The 21,931-nt window shown below is 39.7% G+C and overlaps 1 long non-coding RNA gene across 1 annotated transcript in view; it reads right to left on the bottom strand.

Moving 5' to 3' along the window:
* Positions 1–20,374, bottom strand: part of LOC146496258 (uncharacterized) — a 63,008-nt gene extending 42,634 nt beyond the window's left edge. Inside the window, exon 1 of the long non-coding RNA XR_014871283.1 lies at positions 5,777–20,374. This is a non-coding gene — a long non-coding RNA (uncharacterized LOC146496258). The remainder of the gene's footprint in view (positions 1–5,776) is intronic.
* Between the last annotated feature and the right edge of the window lie 1,557 nt (positions 20,375–21,931).

Genomic DNA, 21,931 nt, shown 5'->3' with positions numbered 1-21,931 from the left:
AGTCTTACAAATTAAAAGAGGAAAAAACGGTCTTCAGTTAAAGACACAAAGACAACGCGATGTGTCCTGTCGTTCCTGGAACCATCTCCTCTTATGTTAAGCTCGCTGCATAGGGTGAATAGCCATACATTCACCTGAGGGCAGCAGAATAAGTTATGTTCATTTCTTTCTAATGATATTTAATTATTGAAATGGCAACCGTAACTCAAATAACCACTTGTTACAACCAAAGTATGTAGAAGAGCATCTCTGAATGTATAGCACAATAAATCTTAAGGCAGATGGGTTATAACAGCAGAAGACCACACCAGGTGCAACTCCTGCCAGCTATACAACAGGAAACAAAGGCTATAAATCACAACTTCTTACCAAATTTGGGCAAGAGAAAACTAGAAAAATATTTTCTGGTGTAATGAGACTTGATGTTTCCTTACCAAACTCTGCTCTCCTTTGTACCCGCTAAGTATTGTTTAAACACCAAACTCAAATAACTGCTCATTACAACCAAAACATGCAGAATGCACAACACTCTGAACACTGAAGCATATCGGCTACAGCCGCAAAAGACCACAGCAGGTGCAACTTTAGTCAGGTAAGAAAAGGAAACGGATGCTTCAATTTGCACAGCCTCAACAAAACTGAAAACCAGAAGGCTGGAAAAGTGTTGTATGTGTCTGATGGGTGTTAATTTCTGCTGAAACATTCACACATCAGATTTTGGGGTAAACAACAAAAGCATGGATCCATCCCGCCTTTTATGAGTGGTTCAGGCTGCTAATGGTGATGTAATGGTGTGTGGAATATTTACTACTACTTTGGGCCTCTTAGTACCAACTGAGCATGACTTCAATGACACAGCCTATTTGAGTATCATTGCTCACCATGTCCACCCCTTTATGACTGCAGTGTACCCATCTTCTGATGGCTGCTTCCAACAGGGTAACACAAAGATGTTACAAAGCTCAGATCATCTCAAACTGTTTTTATGAATATTAGAATGAGTTCACTGTAATCAAATTAGGGGTGGGTTTTTATAATCGATTTATCGATTAAAATCGATTCTGGCTTGGATTACGTAAAATCGATTCATTAAAATCCTGAATCGATTTTTTAATATAAATTTATTTTGCCCGAAATGCCAGAATCTCAGGTGAAATCTCACAAAACTTCAACAACCACCAAACAGCTAAAACAGTAAATGAGAGCAGGAACACGGATTCTGCACAAAGACTTAAACACACAGCGCAGCCCGCGGATCAGAATCAGATGTCGAATTTCTCACAGTCGGGGCTGAAAGCCGACAGCTGCTGATTCTGATCTGTCGGCGGGTCCGGGCTTTGTGTTCACGCCCTTTATGCACTGATTGTAAAGCTGTTAGTTTGATGTCTCTCCAAACAATATTGACCGAACCAGCAGCAAAAGAAGATCCAAACTACACTTCACATAAACATCGTCATGTATTCACTCTTACTTTTACTGTTTTGCTTCTACCATGATGCACAGCTCTCTCTCTCTCTCTCTCTCTCTCTCTCTCTCCCCCTCTCTCTCTCTTTATGGTTTTCTGCATTATTCGCTTGCTTGTTACGCACAAGTCTACCTTTGTTTACAGCGCTATCGGCCGACTTTTTTTTCTTTCCGTTTTATATACTTCCGAAAAGAAAACCTAATTTCTGCCGTTCAATGCTGAACAAATTTAAACTTTTTAAAATTATGCAAAATGCAAAATGCTTAGCCATGTCTCTAATAAAACCGCTGTAACTTCAGAGGTAATGTTCATATGTTGATTAATGGTTTTCTTTTCGTTTTTACTGCAGAATATTTTTATAAAATCCCAGGCCAGGAAAAATCACCTTCATGTGTTTCTGTGTTTTATCTTCAGCTACTTTGACACAAAGGCCTCTGCTGTGACGCTCACACCTTTGACAAAGTCTTGCGTGTGTCAGCTTCCTTTTTATAGATACAAAAATATGTAAATGTACTGATCTGAATTATAATATTTCTGACTGTCAAAATTTCCCAGATTCAAATCGAAGTGAATCAAATCGAATCGAATTAAATCGAATCGTGGATCGAATCGATTCTGGACCCTGTGAATCGGAATTGAATCGATTCTAGAAATCAGTGACGATACCCAGCCCTAAATCAAATGACTTCCTCAGTCACCAGATCTCAATGCAATCAAGTACTTTTGGGATGTGGTAGAACTGGACATTTGATTTATGGATGTGCAGCCGAAAAATCTGCTGCAACTGTGAGATGTCATGTCAATATACAGTATACACCAAAACCTCAGAGGAATGTCTCCAGCACCTTTTTAAATATATGCCAATTCAATTCAATTCAGTTTTATTTATATAGCGCCAAATCGCAACAACAGTCGCCTCAAGGCAATTTCCACAAAGCACTAATTCAATTCTGAAGGCAAAAGGAGGTCTAACCCAGTACTAGCAGATGTAACTAAGTGTCCTTTGTGTGTTCATGTGCCCTAACTATATTGTTGGCCATTTTATTTTAGATAGTTACCTCAAATATTACACAGTGCTAACGATGCCAAAGTGAAACATTAATTTCAATTACAAAGTAGTTGTCAAAGGAAGTGAAATCTTAGATTTTTCTCACTATTAGCCTCCTAAGACCCGAACTCTTTCATGTGACGCATTTTTAATTTCTCTTTGCTATTTGGGCTGATTGGGACCTGATGAATGTAAAAACAAATAATTACCAATTTTTTTTTTTTACCTGATTTTTGTTTCTGAGAAAAATGAGATCCACATATGAGAACATTTGTTTTAAATTTTGATAGAGCAGTGGCAGTATAACGTCCTCGTAAGTGGATATCAGGCCCTTGTAGAGCAAAGTTTTGTATTTTGGTCTAGACAACCCAAAATGTGATGTCCACATATGTGGATGCCAGGTCCTAGGAGGTTAAATTAACTTTTTATTTTCCATTATACTGCATGTTAAATAGAGAATCGGTGAGCAAGAGGCACCTGTCAAATTTTTCATCAACATTTTCAGTACATGCAGGCATATAGGCGCATCGAGAATGTGACTTTAATTGCGCATTCATTTCACTGTGATTGTAGATGAACCACGGTACGGCCAAATTCGGTGACATAATCTCTGGGAGCTACGGGAGGCACAGAGATTTAGCAGACCACCCAGCAGGTCAAGCAGGTGACTGACAGATGGAGCTGGGCTCGCCGGCCTGCTGACCAGCTGGTTCTCCACTGCAGGGCGGCTGTTCTCTCCCCCTACTGGGCCACTAATCCTCTTCTGCCACGTCCAGTAACAGCGCTGACCTCATGATCCCACACTGGTGCCATAGTGACTTGCTTGTGACGACAGCACGCATCCACACAGAGAAATGTTTCAGTTGCGTTGTGAGGAGGTAAAAAAAAAAAACTCAGGGTGAGTAAAGGCTGAGTAACAGAAGGCTGGCAGATCAATCTCAGCTGAGAGATGGCAGGATGATTTGTGACAGCATGATATTCCCTGACATGATTTTCCCCTCACCAGCCTCCTGCTGTGTCTACACTAAGCTCCCGCAGTTTCAATGCGATGTCTTGATCTGTTGAGCCCCACCTTTCCTCAGTGTCCTTCCTGCTCATTTCTTCATGCATCACTTCTTTCGTCCTCCTTTGTTTCTGTTGCTGTATCTCAGTACATAGGAAATTCACTTCATTCCACTCCTATGTTTGCACATCTGAAAATTACCTAACAGAGTTTGCCATCTGTGATATATGCTTGTCAGAACGTAACTCTAGCCTAGTTGCATGTACTTTTTGTGCTAATAAGGGTGTGAATATACTTCATCTTTTTTAATGGCTGTGCAGCGTCAGCACAGGTTTGTTCGTTTGACTAAAACTTCAAGTATAAATTGCAGTTTCCACAGGGATCAAAACTCAGCCGATAGATGCAGCCGTTGCAGCAAAGGAAGAGAGATTACATATAAAGTCAAAAGTGTGAGGAGATGGAAAGGCTTAGTAAATGATCTATATATTAGCAAAAGTATTCTGCTCAAGACTTTTGGCTCTTACTCCTCAAGAAAAGGAAGAAAATATAAAACACTTCAGAAAATAGCATCTGCACTCAGAGCTTAGGAGAGAGTGTTAATCTTCCCACAAAATATATACCTAGGTCATGACAGGCTAATATCTCTAGTGACAAATCAATGCAGCTTACGAGGGGTGTTGCAGGAAAAATGTGAAATGCTTGCAAAACAAATGTACCCAAAGCAAAAAACATATTTTGTGGCAGATACATGGGGGCTCTAAAATCATCTGGCCATCAAGAATGCTGACTCCAGCAAACGACACATCTCAGAAAACAACTCACCGCAGCTGACGTCCCAGCTTCAAATCTCCAAGAGTAAAATTTATATTCTGCACTTTTTCCTCCAAACTGCCTCGCCGAAATTATGCAGCAGAATGAGAGAGAATAATTTTTCAACTCCGTTTTTGCATTTCAAATGCCCCCGCTGATTACTTCTGGAGAATCACGGTCACCCTCATTTCTCTCCTATTTAAAGCATTTGAAAAGCATTCCACTGATCTGATTAAGAATGGTTGTCTGATCGTACCTTAGCAACGATAACTAAATAACTAAATAACTAAAACCTGCCTTGTCAGTCCTTGATTCCAGTGTATGTTCAAAAGCCTTGGACAGGGCTGTAAGACAGCATTTGTATTTTTTAAAGGAAAAGTACATGTAGAGCAAAGGTGTAATGAATGAATAAAATTGTGTAATTTGTCTTTTCAACTAAGCTGAGCACTTCTTCCTAACTCGTTACCAAGAATTCTAAATTTGCAATTTACCCTTCGATTCATTCTCCTTCTACGTTATGTGTGTGAAACTAATGTAGACATGCATTCTTTCTAATGGCCAGCAGTGGGTGGCTGCTATGGTTGCAAAAATAAGTTTGATTATATAGAAGTTATTGAGAAAATGTTTCCCTGCCATTTTATTTATGACCTCAGTAAACACTTTATTGTCTGTGTTACTAGTTTTAAGACTTCCTCACTGTAGCTTGGTGGTCAATTTAGTAAACTGAGTACCATTTTGAGTAAAACAGCGAGGAAAGCAGGGTGTGCTTTGGGTGTGACTACCTTGTTATTGTGAAGTCACACTGTATGAGTAATATCTTTGATTTCTCACTTTGGCCATTTTTAACTACTTTTGATTTTCCCTCCACATGTCACCTTTAAAAACTATTTACTTTGCCTCGTTTGGTATCATCCTTTTCAGCACAATTTCACGTGTCTAAATTTACAGTCATGTTTTCATTTTTTACATACTGTACTAACACAATTGATCTAAAATCAGACAAAAAACATAAAATTAGAATAGAAAAAGTTATATTTTTACTGTAACAACCACAAACATGTTTAATGAATCATATGATTCATTATATTTGCATTTAAAGTTATGAAATATATATTTCATAACTTTAAACACAAATATAAATTGACAATTTTAAAATCATAAGCACAAGTTTTGCAAACAACAAAGTTTGCATCCATTTACCTTTTACCTTGATTTTTTAAATAACCATTTCAAACTATTTACAGAACAATCAGATGTTCTGCATTCAATAAGATGCCACACAAATTATTTTTGGCACTCCAAAGAAATAATTTCTGTCAACTATAAAGGAGAACATCACAGCCTGATACCTGCAGGTCTGACAGCAGCAGGTGTATCACTCCTGTTTCTACCTGGAGACAACACAAAACTATCCACTATCCACACTAACTACACAAGACAACACATTAACTACACACTCCAAACACGCTAAACGTCACAAATCTCTCACATCTCAAAACTCGCTCTCCCCTGTTTTTTTTTTTTTTTTTTGCTCATAAGCAGAGAGTGCTTGCTGCGCTGTCCATAGACAGTAAACGTGACGAAACTATTGAGGAAAAACGCCCTGTATATATTGTTTATCATGATTCTGGTTTTACGTGGCCTATCAACACAATTTATAAACTGGTATATATCACCTTGTTGCTTTGTCTTTAAGTGGTCATGTGATTGGCTTACCACGACTACTTTATTCTTCCTCAGTCAAACAGCAGCACTCATGCGATTGTTTTGCCCCCTTAGTTCCAGGTAGACAGTCATCGTGATTACCGTCCGCGGGAGCGCGCGCAGCTGCTTAAAGCTGTAGCGTCCAGATTACTTACGTAGTCAGCTACTTCTGTGCAACTGATATATATATATTAAGCTATTTAACAGTGACTTAAGAGTCATTCAAGCATAAAAAGGCACCTACTCCAGGGTTGAACCAGTTTTGTGTCTATACATAACAGATAACTCCGCAGAGAATAAAATTTAAACTGCATTTTTATGCACTTTGTTACTATTCAATTCAATTCAATTTTTATTTATATAGTGCCAAATCACAGCAAAAGTCGCCTCAAGGCACTTCATAATACAGAGAAAAACCCAACAAGCAAATGACCCCCTTTGAGCAAGCACTTTGGTGACAGTGGGAAGGAAAAACTCCCTTTTAACAGGCAGAAACCTCTGGCAGAACCAGGCTCAGGGAGGGGCGGGGCCATCTGCTGCCACCGTTTGGGGTGAGAGAAGGAAGACAGGATAAAGACATGCTGTGGAAGAGACGGGGGTTAATAACAGATATGACTCAATGCAGAGAGGTCTATTAACACATAGTGAGTGAGAAAGGTGACTGGAAAGGAAAAACTCTACGTCTATTGCAGCATAACTAAGGGAGGATTCAGGGTCACCTGGTCCAGCCCTAACTATATGCTTTAGCAAAAAGGAAAGTTTTAAGCCTAATCTTGAAAGTAGAGATAGTGTCTACTAGCAGACTGTTGCACAAACAGAGAATTTGTTCCAATATACTGAATTTACCAAAGGTATAAAAATAAAATATAATAATAAAATAGTATTTTTGCACCAACAAGGTGATTCCCAAAGACCTATTAGCTGGGAACCTGGCATATCTCTAATATAGTGTGTAGTGTGTCCTTGAAAATACTGAGAAAAGTGGAAGACAAAAGAAGAACTTGCAAGTCAAAAAGCTATTTACAGCAGATGCACAGTATCTGAAAGTCATGTCCTTACCAAACAGGAAAAAAATCACCCAACAGAGGACCTGAGAGATGCACCTCCCTCCCACCCTTCAGCTGTTCTACGTACTGTTGACTAAAGCCTCATCAGAAACGGTTTCAGTGGAAAGGTAGCTGTCAAGAACTCATTGTTGGAAAGTAAAGGAAACAGAGAGTTGAAGTATGCCAAATAACACAAGAACTGGCCCAAAAAATAAGTAGTATAATAAGTACTTACTTATTATAAGTAAGTACTATACTTACTTATAATAAGTAAGTATAGTATACAGCAATTAATCCAAATTTAAAAATTTTGCTTCAAATAATTGTTATTATGGATGGAGGAGGTCAGGAGAGAGGTAAAACACTGTCTGTAAAAAAATGGTCAAGATTGTCACTGTCATGTTTTGGGGCTGCATATCAGCCAGTAGTGTTGGAGATCTTGTTGCAATACCAATAGCTTTATTTTTCAACACGACAATGATCCCAAACACACAGCAAATACCATAAATCCTACCTGGGCAGAAACAAAACATACAGTGCCACACTATCAGTCATGCACTAGCCTCCCCAGCATCAAGACCTCAACATTACTGAAGCATTAATTGGGATTAATTGGACAAATAATGAAAACAAATAATGAAAAAAAGGCAGCCAATATCCAAAGAAGAGCTTTGAATGTCCTGCAAGAAGCCTGGAGAAGTATTCCTGAAGACTACTTAAATTATAACAAACCGTGATTAAGAAAGTTCAGGCTGTCTTGAAAAATAAAGGCGGTGAAACTAAACATTTAACTTTCAAGCTAACTGTGCCTTGTATACTGTATTTCCATACATGATTACACAATACATTTCAATAAATCTCTTCATCTACTTCTCATTATCCTAGAGTGTTGAAGAAGTGAGGGTGACTCAAGACTTTTGCACGGTATTGAAGGTTGACTAGCCTCTGATGCATAATTAACCAGACTACAACTGATATATAGCCATTAAAAACATATTCAGCACCCCTCCTCTGTGTTCTCATGCCATTCAACTATTTGTAGAACAGTCCAATGGCAGTTTTAATAATCTTCTTGGATAACAAATAACAAAGCATGACTGGGTCCTGTCAGGGCCTTGAACCTGCCTGTAGACAGCAGAGGGTGGCAGCATGTTACCCACAGGCAGAAGTGACTAAACGTAAGGCTCTTAAAGACTCTAACAGATTGACTGACCAGCCTTATTTAACCAACCATGAATGACAAGCCATCAGCACAGGCCTGAAGACTGACACATGAATGCACTAATTTTAGACAATAATGTTACACTTGTGTATCTACGCACTGACACATTTACAAAACCATCAGCCGAGGACGCCCATGGGCTCTGTCAATCCATTGCCAAGCACTCATTAGCCTTTACGTAACAGTCTCTCTTCATGCCAAATGTCCCAGGAAAGGCTTCTGGGGGCTAACAAGCTATGTGTCAGCTGGGAATAATTTCAGGGGCAGCATGAACAAAACATCTTTTGATGTGAAAGATTGCCTTGTCTCTCAGGGAATGTCGGGTCGTTCAAAAAAAAAGTGTTACGGCCACAACAGTGCTTATGTGGGGAAGTGTTGTAGGCGGTTCTCTGCTTGTCTTTTCATGTTGTGGAGAAATGAGAGGATGGGTTGTATGGTCCACAGATCACTGGGTTGTCCTCATTAGAGCCTCTAATGTCTCCGAATGGGAAGGCCAGATCCACAAGGCCCTGCTGAAAAAAATCTGAAAGATTTCTGATCTGTCAGCTGCCATGACTCATTCTCGAGTCATAAAATATATGAGGGATGATTGTGTTATTTTGTTTATATCATTACCAAGGCAGTTGCATCAAAAGGCCGGGTTTTAATTTGGATTTTCATAAAATGAATCATATAATAGGCCCTGATATTGTCTCTCCTAATGGAGATAATACTCATCATGGAGACTCTAATGTCTCCTGAAAAAATATAACCCTCTCAGTGAACTACTAACTGTATCCATAATTCACCAGGAGCCAGCACCTCTTCAAGGGCAAGTTTGGAACCTTACCTTCAACAACACCGAAGGCAGAACTCTTGCAACTCACTTTATGGAGTTCACAAAGGCTCTGCACTCTTCACCTTCAAGGTACAGAGCGCTTAAATGAAGAGGTGCTCAACCATGGCAGCATGCACCCCTGCCCATAAAAAACTCCATTTTAATTCATAACACAGGCGAACATAAATGCACTTCTATTAAATTGGAAAATGGCATCCAGAAAAAAACAAAATCACACTTTGCCACAAGCCAAGAAAGAGATTAAGTGAAGAACTCAGTAGGGCAATTTAATTGAAACCTATAGGAGGGGGGAAACATATAATAAGTAAAAAAAGAAAAAAGCCATCAAATTTTTCTGCTGGAATGTCATTTTTTACTCCGTTCAAAGGAAAAGGTCATCTGGCATCCTGCAGTATTACTATACCACCATTGATGATTGGTTTTCAATCATTCATTAAAAACTTACCATGCTCCAAGGCACAAAGCTATGATTAAGAAACATTTCTTCCCCCCTCAGTCTGACCACCAGTCCGTTTTCCCGCTTTAGGCTCACTCATCCATTCTGTTGCATTATTTAGTTTCTAATTAAAGCACCTGCAGTTATGCCCAGACTCTGTCTCAGTATATACTGTACTTTATATCTCTGTGTGGGTCCAGACAACAGCTGAATTAAGCAATCTGCAAAGAGTGGCTATGTATTTACCCTAAATGCTATTTCCATGTCCTCTTTTCGACTGCCTCCTAAAGTCTCCCTCTTCTCTTTCTTCCCTCAGCTTGCTGATAACATTCTTGCTCAGAACACAACTTCCTCACCTTTCAAAGCATCTGCCCTTTACATTGGCATTAGAATGATGTTTTGTTGCTATAAATAAACCGAGTCATGTCGGCCACACTGCGCTGAGAATCAACTGGCAGACATAGACGTAGACACAGAAGTCAGCGCATAAACAGTGAAGTGAACACTAGAAAAGAAAAATAAAACTCACAAGTCAGACCTCCATTCTCCAGACCCCTTAATGGACTGAGAAGGTGTGATATCCTAGGAACACATCAAACATGCACCTGTCCATCAGACAGGTGCATGTTATGAGAGATGTTATGAGAGACTGAAATCATGTTTGTATGATTTCAGTCTCTCATAAAACATGATAGAGATCTGTTGATGAAGGCTTTGTCCATTAGGCTCAACAGATCCAACTAACATGTGGCACAAGTGATAGAAAATGTAAATTTCACTGTTGTTGCACTGTTAGTTGTGGTACTACTGACACATCTAGCAGCATTCATGTATTTAATACTGCATATGGTAGAGAACTAGGGTAGAGAGTAGTTTCTGAACCTTAAGCTTCTGCATTTGATAGTGATTATACCCTCTGAAATACAGGAATTCAAATTAGAACCAGAATCCACCATTTACGAAATGACTTTCATTCCGACCAGTTATCTTTTACATGTGTGCTGTTGGGGAATGTTAACAAACAACTGGCATTACCTGACCTATTGAGGTTATGCAGCGACCTCTGCCACACTATTGACTGGAAAACTGTGTTTTCTACAACGGGCAGTCGAAAACCTCCTTGTAAATGCTTTGGTTTCTAGAAGGTTGCTGTGATTGTCCATAATTTGCTGAAAACTGGAAACAGAGACCATTCAATTTCAAAGTAAAAGTTGCACCTTCTGAAATATGGTGACTGCAGTGCTGAGGTACAGCTTATACTCTTAAGGTGAACATTTTCCGTTTCTGGTTTGCGTCACGTGTTTCCAAGTTTTACTGCTGCTAAGCTAGTAGTTGGTATATGCTTGCAGACAAGTCGCCATGTTCCATTTAAACAGCAGGTGACTGTGGCAATCTGCTAATGACCAGTCACAAGAGGGTTTTTTTGCATAGTACCCTGTTTGCAACCAGTTTCACCCAGGAACCACTCTCCAACCGCTCAGCAAACATGCAGTTTTATAACATCAGGCAATGTGTACATGAACACAGTAACTTATTCAGTTTTTTGTGGCTTTAAAAGTGTTTTTTCCTCTGAGAATTACAATTCTGGCTTAGCTCTTGCATGTGGGCATATCATCAAAGTTAATGCTAGTGCTAGCCACATTAACCATGGCTTTAGCAAGATAATAATGGTGGCAGCTGCTCATTCATAATGCCCACCCCAAACTAGGTGGGCATTATGCAAATATGTTACAAAGTGACACTGATAAGTAATGGAAGAAAATAGCTCCTTGGCATGGGCTTTGCACCTTTACAAACCTTTTACAAGCACAAAAAGATTCTACACGCTAAAAGGAAAGGGAGAAATCCAGAAAGTAGAACTACAGTATTGGTTTTGGTCCACTGTACTTATATACTTTTACACTACACTATATTACTATACTTACCCACAAACGCTGAAAGCTACTTTCTCCATATAAAGACATATTTTTTTGTAAACACCATCTTGGAAAAACCCAATTGCTGTGCTGTCACATCACCTTACTAATGAAGTTGTCGAATACCACAGGGGACTAACCAAACTTGGTAGTCTGCAGAAAATGATTCAGGATGTGTTTGCTAAGAGGTGAAAAGGTCAGACACTGTCCAAATCTCTTGCTAATGATGTTGCTAAGTGCCCAAGTAAAGCCAGCGGGAGAAAATGCTGACACAAACTAAAATACTAAAAAATAAATAAAACAATCACACACACCTTTCCCTACCCTTGAACTCCAGTTTCATATTAACTAAGATTACGTTTGCACCACTTACTCCTACTCCTAATTGTCTAATTCTCAGTGATATACTTCCAATTAAAGCTTAATTATGAGGAACTTAATCTATCCGAGAAATGCAAGAGATTATATATTCGCACTTTCACATGGGGAAAGGTAGCTTGTGGGTAATGACGATGTACAGCACAGTCTAATAAGAGATTTCTGCGTCTGTCAAACCAGACGTTTATTAGCATTCGTGTGCGGGTCCAATTAACTCCTCTGATTAATGTGCTAATCAATTGAACCTGATGATTAGTGTTTTGAAACAATGTTGCATCACACCGGTAAACCTCGTTCAAGCAGCGGGAGATCTTGTTTTAACAAGTGCACGACAAACTGTCAGTAAAATGGGGACAAGCATTTAATGAGAAGAGATGGTCAAAGGAGGCTAGAGGTGAGTCGAGAGCTGGTGGGGTGGAGCTTACAAAAAGGAAATTTAACTGTTTCTCCCTGCAGCACTTTGATAGTATCATAAAAGGTAAATCAAGTTGTTTCTGAAGAAAGATTTTGCAGAAATATAAAATTACAAAGATAAAAAACATGATTTACAAGAGATCAGAATGACAAACTGAGAGATTTCACTAAAGTGAAAAACTATAATACTGAGCAAATGTTGCCATCCTGAAAAAAAGAAATTTTTGGCAGCAATGAGGCTTCACACAAAACATACAGCACAAAAAGCTATATTTTACCAAGCTGGTCGATATTCTTTAGTCCTATTGCAATGAGTTCCTAAATCAGGCAATACAGTTAATAGATCTTATTAAATCCAGGTTATATATCATTCAGAATACTTATTATTAAATCAGTTTCTCAGTTTCTCTGAAAGGTTTTCCAGTCTTTCAGAGAAGCCACATACACTTTTATGTTTACGATGAGTTCAAGGTTGCATTACCTCATTCTCATTCAGCCGCCAAGTCCAATTCAGCGGGTGAAGGTTCTTCCAACTTGGGAGAATCAATCTCTGTGCTAATAGAGTGAAAAACATTTGTTATTTTGAGCTTGGTTCCAGAGATATTCTTGTCATTCTCACAAGTGGATCTGGTTGAATAGTCATTTCAACCAGGCTTTAAAGGTAGAACTCCCAATGCATACGGAAATTAGAGCACGACCACAAAGCACATGCCAGCAAGGCCCAGACCAGTCTGCTCTAGCTTTAACTTTGAAAAATATGAAAACGGCACAACACCTTCTGTGCATTTCTTGACAGGAATCTGAAAGATGGCTTCTTCAAAGACACACCGTCAGCTTCTTTGGTGCACTGTGAACATCATAACACTGCAGAACACCCGGCATGGTTATGTTTCACTGTTCAGCATTCTGGAGGTCCATCGTGCTGATAAGCTTGTATTTCACCCAGATAGCGGAAGCTCTTTGGCTTAGCTTGCTAACACTGACAATTAATTGACTATATGTTACAGTTCAGTCACATTATATCAATATCTACTGTGTTTTTGGCAGCACTCCTGTATATTTCTGTGTTCAGAAAAGAGGGGAACATAACCAGTGTTACTCTTCTCTCTTTCCATGGGCCCAGCTTTGCTGATTTAGACTTGGGAGGCCTGTACACTGTACATAAAAAATGGGCTTGGTCACTGTAAGCTCACTAGTTGGTTTATGGGCATCTGTTTTGAAGCATACTGTGATTCACATTGGCAGTCTGTTTTTTTTTCTTTCTTTTTTTAAACTTAAAGTGAGGAGTGGCTGTGACTGAGAACTGGTTGGACTCTTTACAGACCTATATGGTAATGACTTGTCATTCATAGGTTAGCCATGCACTGAATACTGAATACATACCCTGTTTAATAATCTGTTTTAATGTAAATTGGGCAATTATAAAATACAAAGTGAATATTATGCTGTAGTGAAACAGGCTTACATTTTAGTCCACTTTTCTCTACAACATTGCTTCAGCTCATTGAGGTTTGCAGACATTTGTTTGTCTGCTGAGATCCCAGCACAGCATTTCAATCAGGCTGAGGTCTGGACTTTGATTCTTTTCTTTTTCAGCTATTCTTTTGTAGATGTACTGCTGTGCTCATGATCATTGTCCTCCTGTATGACCCAAATTGGACCAAGCTTTAGCTGTCAGACAGATGGCCTAACATTTTACTATAGAGTACTTTGATATGCACATGAGTTCATAGTCGACTCAATGACTGTTCAGATTCCATGGCTGCAAAACAAGCCCAAATCACTACCCCTCCGCCACTGCACTTGAGAGTTTGTATGAGGTGTCCATAATGATGTGCTGTGATTAATTTTCCCTATGCATTATGGGCAAACATCTCCACTTTGCTTTTGTCTAAAGGACACTATTTCAGAAGTCTTGTGGTTTGTTCAGGTGCAAATTTGCAAGCCTAAGCTGTGCTGCCATGTTCTTTTCAGAGAGAAGAGGTATCCTATTGGGAGCCCTTCCAAACAAGCCATACTTGTTCAGCCTTTTTCTAATTATGCTGTCATGAATTATAGCTCTTTGGGGTGTTTTGCAGTTTCTTTGAGTATTGCATGGTCTGACCTTGGGGTGATTTTGCTGGGACTGCCACTCCTGGGATGATTGTGGCACCTGAATGCTCCACACCAGCAAAACATGCTCCTCACACTTGCTGATGATCAGTTAATAATGTACATTTGATTATCAGATAGATAGATAGATAGATAGATAGATGTAATGTAAGGATGTTACAACATATATTTTTTTTTACTTTTGGGATTAAAATTTTTGATCAAGTACACAGACACCACTTACTGTATATTGATTGACATGAAGTGCTTTGCATAGTTTTAAGGTACATAAATTTTTTATCTGTGCCTGCTGGGATGTGTCTGATTTGTCCCAGATTCATCTGACACTCTTTGCAGGCTAATGTTTTTGCACCATATTTGTTTATATTTTCATATTTCTTAATCTTGGTGCCAATCATAATTACTTTGAGAAATATCACTGGTAATAAGTAATGAGACCATTCCTGGATCCAGATTCCTGGATCATTCTGCACTTTCATCACCCAGCAGAGGAACTTGAACCTCGTGTGCCAAATCATATGGGCACATTGGTCAATTCAATCTGACGCTATAAATTAGAACAAAAATGGGAAAAATGTTCCAGATTAATTTACAAACAGGTTCACAGGGCTGGGATAATGAAGGGAACATGGAAAAGTTTCAACTTATTTTCAGCCACGCGGTGAAAACAATAACCCCTCTGGCTTGCTTCTTAATTAAAAATCTGGCCGGAGAGAGAATTTTTCTTTTTTTTTCCTCTATGAGGTCTGGTAAGCTAACTTGCTTACAAGCTTACAAATTAAGGAGCCAAGTGTCTGCCATTGTTAATATTCTAAAACTTTCCTGCATATCCTCCCTGGCCAGATGACCTACAGGGCACTGTTATGTGACGCTTTGAATGTTTAAATAATGCCTTTTGCAGAGCTGCTTCTTTTCAAGATTGTAATTCAAAGTTCTTTTATTTCATAAATTTTCCACCAAAACTACTCTAATCATCAAATACTTGTTTTATAAAAGCACTTGGTCTTTTGCATCCACAGACTAGCAAGAAGTGATGAAAGGAGTAGCTCTGACTCTTCATCTGACTGAGCCACACAATTGGAAGAGATCACAGGCCGCTAAGAATAACTAAACTTTTGTGATTTCATCTCTCTGATGAACATTACTTGAGCTTAGTGGAAGATTAACTGAAAACATGTACTGCAGGTTTTGATTTACTGAGTTCTGTGACTTATTGTTTACTTTCCAATATCACTCAGTGTCCTTTCCTTCAATTGAGTCAGCCTGCGACTCATACCAACAGAGTGGAAACGAGTGGAAAGGGGAAACAGATGCAGGAGATAATAAAATAAGTGCTGATTCACCAGCGGTCACCCCACAGTCTTCAAACTGTTTCCATCTTTGTTTTTTTATTCCTTTTTCCAAAAACAATTTGCAAGTTAATGTTGTGTCTTAGTGCTAGGCAATGTATTGTTCGGTTAAGTTTTAAAGTGTATAGATTGACATGGTGATTGTTATTTGCATCCGCATTTTTAGGGGGTTTTCAGTCCAGACCACATGTATGGAGCTCTGAAAGTGTTTAGCTCTTTTGCCTCACAGAAAGAAGATCCTAGGTTCATATCCAGTCTTGGGTCTTTCTGTCTGGAATTTGCATAATTTCTTTGTGTCTACATGGGACTCCATCCCCCAATCCAAAGACATGAATGGGGTTAATTTAATCAGTGATTTTAAATTGAGCATAGGCGTGAATGTGAGCATGAATAGTTGTTTGTCTCCATGTGTTTACCCTGTGATGGACTGGCGAGGTTGTACGCTGCCTCTCGCCAATTGGAATAAGCTCCAACCCTCCTAGTAATCCTGAATTGGATAAGCAGAAGAAGATGGATGGGTGGATGGATGGAAGATTAAAAACTCACACATTCTTCTTCAGTCTTTTAATTCATGCTCAGAAAACAAAGACTTATCCTATACATTTCCAGACATTTTCCAGACTTTTCACCATCACCATCAGTTCACTGTCAAACACCATAGACTTATCCACAATGCACATTCACAAACCACCAACAAAAAGGCTGCTGGCCTCTTAGCTTGCCTAGCTCTTGTCATTGTTAACAGGAGATGGGCACACATATTAAACAGAGACAGCTACACTTTCCTATGGGCACAAAACAAGCAGACCTTTCAATAAACATAACAGACTGCAGCCACAAGATGGCAGTAATGTAAAGGATGGATGGAAACAGGTCTTTATGACAGTGCTGTCTGAGATGAAAGGAGAGAGATTACTTTACTTTGGTACATTTAAATGTTTGTCTGTTTTTACAGGAAAACACTGATTTCCGTGCTTGTCCTGACAGAATCCCTTTGAGAAACACAATTTAAGTTGCTTTACCCCCGCCTGCATTTGACATGCATCTGCAAGTCGCTTTTCAACCCACTTTCACCCCACATACTCTATTAATGCTGTTGTTGCTGATGTCGCTCTTCTCTGCGGGATCTTGCTCCTGCTCTCCAAGCTTGCACGTTAAAGGACGCAGTATCACATATATAAACAGTAACTGAGATTTATTCTTCCTTTGGCTTCAGTGATCCAGTGAGTGACAATTCAATAACTAATTTAATAACTAAAATGGGCAGACCGTGTTAGAATGACCAGTTTACTACCTCCCATGGTATTATGTTTTTCTCCAAAGCTCTGATGTTTTCTTCAGCCATGTATTCATACAGATATCATTTCCTCAGTCCATACACTCCTCTGACCTCCTCCTATTCTTCCTCTTGGCTTAGACACTGATCTCTGGTGTGAAAGCCCTGACGCCCTGTTGCTAGAGAGGAAGAGAGTCTCAGTGTGATGGGACTGAATGTCTTGCCAACACACTCTGTGGAGCGAGCGCCTGTGGAGGTCTGTATGGACCCTTAGATGTGGAGTACAGAGACAGACCCTCCAATAACAACAGCCCTCTATATTCAGGCACATCCTCGAAAAGACTGCCAGTGATAGCCAACTGCCTGATTTACACACAAACATGGACGCAAACATAGAAAATAATACATACTGTAAGCACACACACATCTATGCCTACATCTGCAGCTGAAGTCCCTCGTTTCCCCTCACACACACACACACACAGCGCTGGTCGAGCCATGACTCCACTATGAGTGATACATAGGATCATTGTGAAGCTCGCTACAGCTGAGGCCTCACATTTATGTCACTGTGTGGTACTGGGAGGACAGATGCACACTGTTACAGTGCAGAAGAGAATAAATCAAGATAATTTGCCCTCACAAACACACACCAAATTGTTTTATTACCAATAAAACTGACACTGGAAACTATGAAAACTCGCTTGATTGAAAGTAATTTGACTGACAGGCTCAACTTTTTGCCTTTTTCATCAGCAGCACTTGAAGGAGAAACTTCTTCATTTTAATCTGATACAGAAGATAAAAAAATGCATCTTTGTGGAGAGGTTTCTTGTAATCAGCTCTGCAGGACCAAAGCTTCATAAAGCTTAGAAGTTAACAAACCTTAACCAACAGCAGCCGTTGACCAAAGAACTGGAGAAGTGCTTCTATTTTACACACCCCATTACCTGCAGTACTTTATTTCTATTCACCACTGAATGCTAATCATGCATTTCTTCAATAAGTAGCTCTAGCACTATGCGCCAAGCGTCAATTTTCATTTAGCTCCAAATGTCAAGTTGTTTGTATGTTTCAGAGATCTGAAATCATTCGCGAATGTGCCAGTTGCTCTTTGGGAACAGGACGGGTAGGAGGTTGGGTCAAAACTCTATCGCTGATGACAGTTATTATAAGATAGGTTGCTATTTGGTGGGAGGCAGGAATTATAAACCATATCTCACTCTCCCTTTATATCTATTTCTGTCAGCATCTTTCTGATGTGTGCGTCGGAGTTTTGTGTTATTGATTTTGTGTGTTTTGGCATGTGAGCTGAGAAGATTGATGGAGGTTACCATTTCAAAGCATGTAATTCATCAGCATTTGACAAATCCATATCTGACACAAACCCCATCAGTAGCAGGTACACCTTCCTCGTTTCTTTTTTTTTTCTTTTGTGTGTTTGTGTGCGTGTTTCAGTTCAGATGAAATCTACAGTGGGATTTTTGTGTGGGGGTGTGTTTGTGGAGTTGAAGTGGGGGTGAGGTGGTCCCTCAATTTGAAAGCAGAGAGAGATTGACAGTCAGGATTGGACAATGTTTATCTACAATGGAGCTGAGGAAAATAGGTTTGTCCCTGATGACATTTTCATCGATTGTAACATGTACTGCCCTTCTTCCCACTGAAAATGACTAATCTCAGGACTTGCGGTAGTAGTTTTGTTCTTGGGAGGTCATGGTGCCATGTTCACACAACGTGTAGGACTTCTTTGTTTTATCCCTTCATAGATTTTTCAATCTTACTCCACTGAACTCAGGAGAAAGAAAGAAAGAAAGAAAGAAAGAAACAAATGGGTGTTTTTTTTCTCTATTCAAATACCTGAAAAAACTATTTAAGCTCAGCTTTAACATACCACAGTGCAAAAGTCATGAACCACCTCTCATTCCTTTTATTTAGTTTCATTGTAGTTAGCCTTGTGCAGTAATTCTCCAGGCTTTCTGAAGGTCTTCCAAAAGACACTGACCCATTAATTCCAAGCATAAAAGTGCATCAAACTCAAGAGATGAACCAGTGTTATGCCTACACAGAACAGACAACTTAGCACAGAACCAATTTTAAATTGTATCTTCAGGCATAACACCTTTGACATTCATAAAGTAATAGTTTTGCACCAACAAGATGATTGCCAAAGAGCTGTTTGCTAAAAACCTGACACATCTCTGTACAGAGAAAAGCTTGTCCTTTGGGGAAGGATACACAAGTGGAAGGCCAAAGAAGAAGTGTCAAAATGAGAAAAAAATACAGTGGAACACTATCATTTGTGGATTGGCCTCCCCATACGCCTGACCTCAGCATTATTAAAGAAGAGCTTTGAATGTCCTTCAAGAAACCTGGAGAACTATTCCTGACGAGGCTTAAAGAAATTATGAGAAAGCTTGACAAAGAGAGTTCAGGCTGCATTGAAGAATAAAGGGGGTCGTCACCAAATATAAACTTAACAAAATGAAGAGTGCATCAAGACTTTAGCAACAGTACCCTGCATTTGCACCAGGCCTAAACTGTTTCTGGGGCCCCTTATTTTTTGCAGGGATTAAGAAACCATAGACATAGAGCTTTCAGAGCAGTGTAAGGTGATTGAAATTAAGCCACACTTGCTGAAGAGTAGGTGTGACACCATTATCATGTGAGAATACGGCGAACCTCATGGACAAACTGTGATAGCTCCATGGCGTGCATCTGGTCTCATAAAATGGACTCATATTGCTATGCTGTTATGTGACCCTGCAGAGCAATCACTGAACCTGATGCCTGCAAAAACACTGCATGCAGTTCCTCCATGTTTAACAGATGGCGATTGTGATCTGAACCATCCTTTGGTGTTTGGCTGTCCACAAACATCAACCAATCCCTGTTAAAATGAGGTGCACTGACCCATATTAGTTTTTGTGTGTCATCTAAAACAGGCTGTGCACCTTTTGCTATTTCAAATTGTTTCTGGTTGATACCCTTGCTCAGTGGTCTGAAACCTAAATACCCCAGTCAGCACCTCAAAACTGTTAGTGTCCCCAAGAACAGAGTCACTTGCACATTATTTGATGTCTTAATAAGACAATCTGGAAATATTAAATATTTAGGTATTATTGTTTCTCCTAAGCTTTCAGACTTAATTAAATTAAACCACATCCCACTTCTAAAGAAAGTAGAAGGCGATCTGACTAGATGGAAATCTCTACCCATATCACTCATGGGAAGGGTCGCCACTATAAAAATGATGATCTTGCCAAAAATAAATTACTTATTTTTAATGATCCCTAACAAACCATCACAAGATTGGTTCAGATCTCTGGATTCACATATTTCTAAATTCCTTTGGAAAGATAAACCCCCGCGCATCAGCTTAAAAACGCTACAAAGAACCAAGGATAGAGGAGGACTAGATCTGCCTAATTTTCACCAATACTTCTTAGCCAACAGGCTTCAGTTCATCTCAGAATGGTTAAAATGTACCCTCTTAGATGAGCCCTGGCTAGATGTTGAACAGGCACTATGCAATGATCTAGAGATTTCAGACCTACCATTTATTAGCTCAAACATCAAAAGACATGAATGCTTTAAAAGCATCAACATCAGCTTTTCTCTGTCAGCATGGTGGGAGTTTCTAAAAATAACGGAGTCTTCATTAATCCCATGCAAACGTACACCTATCTGGAATAACCCTGACATATTACAAAACAAAAATATGATTAATTTCCCAGAATGGAGTTGTAAAGGAATTAAATACTTAGAACATATATTAGAGGGAACAGAATTTATTCCATTTGACAGACTAGTTACACAATATGGGATCAACAAGAAAAGATTTTTAGAATATCAACAAATTAAATCCATAGTAAAAAAGAAATTTAACCTCAGTCAAGTTGAATTACAAACACCACCAAGTGTGGTTCAATTTCTTACTCTTAAATCCCCCAAACTATTATCTAAAATATACAGAACACTTTCTAAAATAGATGAATCAATATCCCTTCCTATTGCAAAGTGGGAAGCAGATTTATCAGTCAGCTTAGACCAAAACGTCTGGTCTCAGATTTGCTTAAAAACCTTTAAATTTATTAAAAATCCCAATCTGCAATTAATACAATACAAAATACTGCATAGAGTGCACTATACAGGTCATCGAATGTTTAAGATGGGCTTTACATCCGCCAACAACTGCTCACACTGTCAAGGCAATACACCAGACAGTTACATCCACGCTCTTTGGTTCTGTCCACCAGTGCAGAAGTTTTGGCACGAGATATGTGAGGACTTATCAAAGTGTCTGAAATGTAAAATTCCAACCTCCCCTTTAGTATGCTTGTTGGGAAATTTGGATGATGTCACTACAGAAATTAATACAGTCCACATGGTTTTTATTGCCCTATGCATCGCCAAGAAAACGGTCCTCATGAACTGGAAAAATAAAAATAATCTTAATTCTAGCCAATACAGAAACTATCTAATAGATCACATTAGTCTCGATATAGCCTCTGCCACCACATTAGATCAATCCCTCTGGGCTCCTTTGATCGGCTCCATCACCTAGCGGGGGTGGGGGGTCGTGGTTTGGTCCCGCCTTGGCTATTGTGGTTGATGTGGAGGTTGGGATGGGCTTAGGGCACCTGGAGGACCCCTAGAGACGTTATCCCTGGAGGGCTTAACCCGGGGGTTGTGTTCATAACCTGGTTAGTGGCTCTGGTCGCTCTCAGAGGTTGTTCTCCTCGTGGCCGCGTGCAGCGGGGCTGGAGGATGGTCTGTGCTGGCGGACGTAGGTTACTGGCCTGGTGGCCTGGCTGCCCCTGAGTGGATCCGGGGCGGGCGTGGGGGTTTGGGGTTCGGGGGTGCTTCGCCTCCGTGCTGGGGCTCTGGCTGGGCCTTGGGGGCTTCGGTCCTCGT

This window comes from Neolamprologus multifasciatus, chromosome 19 (assembly GCF_963576455.1).
Source record: "Neolamprologus multifasciatus chromosome 19, fNeoMul1.2, whole genome shotgun sequence".
NCBI classification, from domain to species: domain Eukaryota; kingdom Metazoa; phylum Chordata; class Actinopteri; order Cichliformes; family Cichlidae; genus Neolamprologus; species Neolamprologus multifasciatus.
This window is presented reverse-complemented; position numbering and strand designations above follow the sequence as displayed.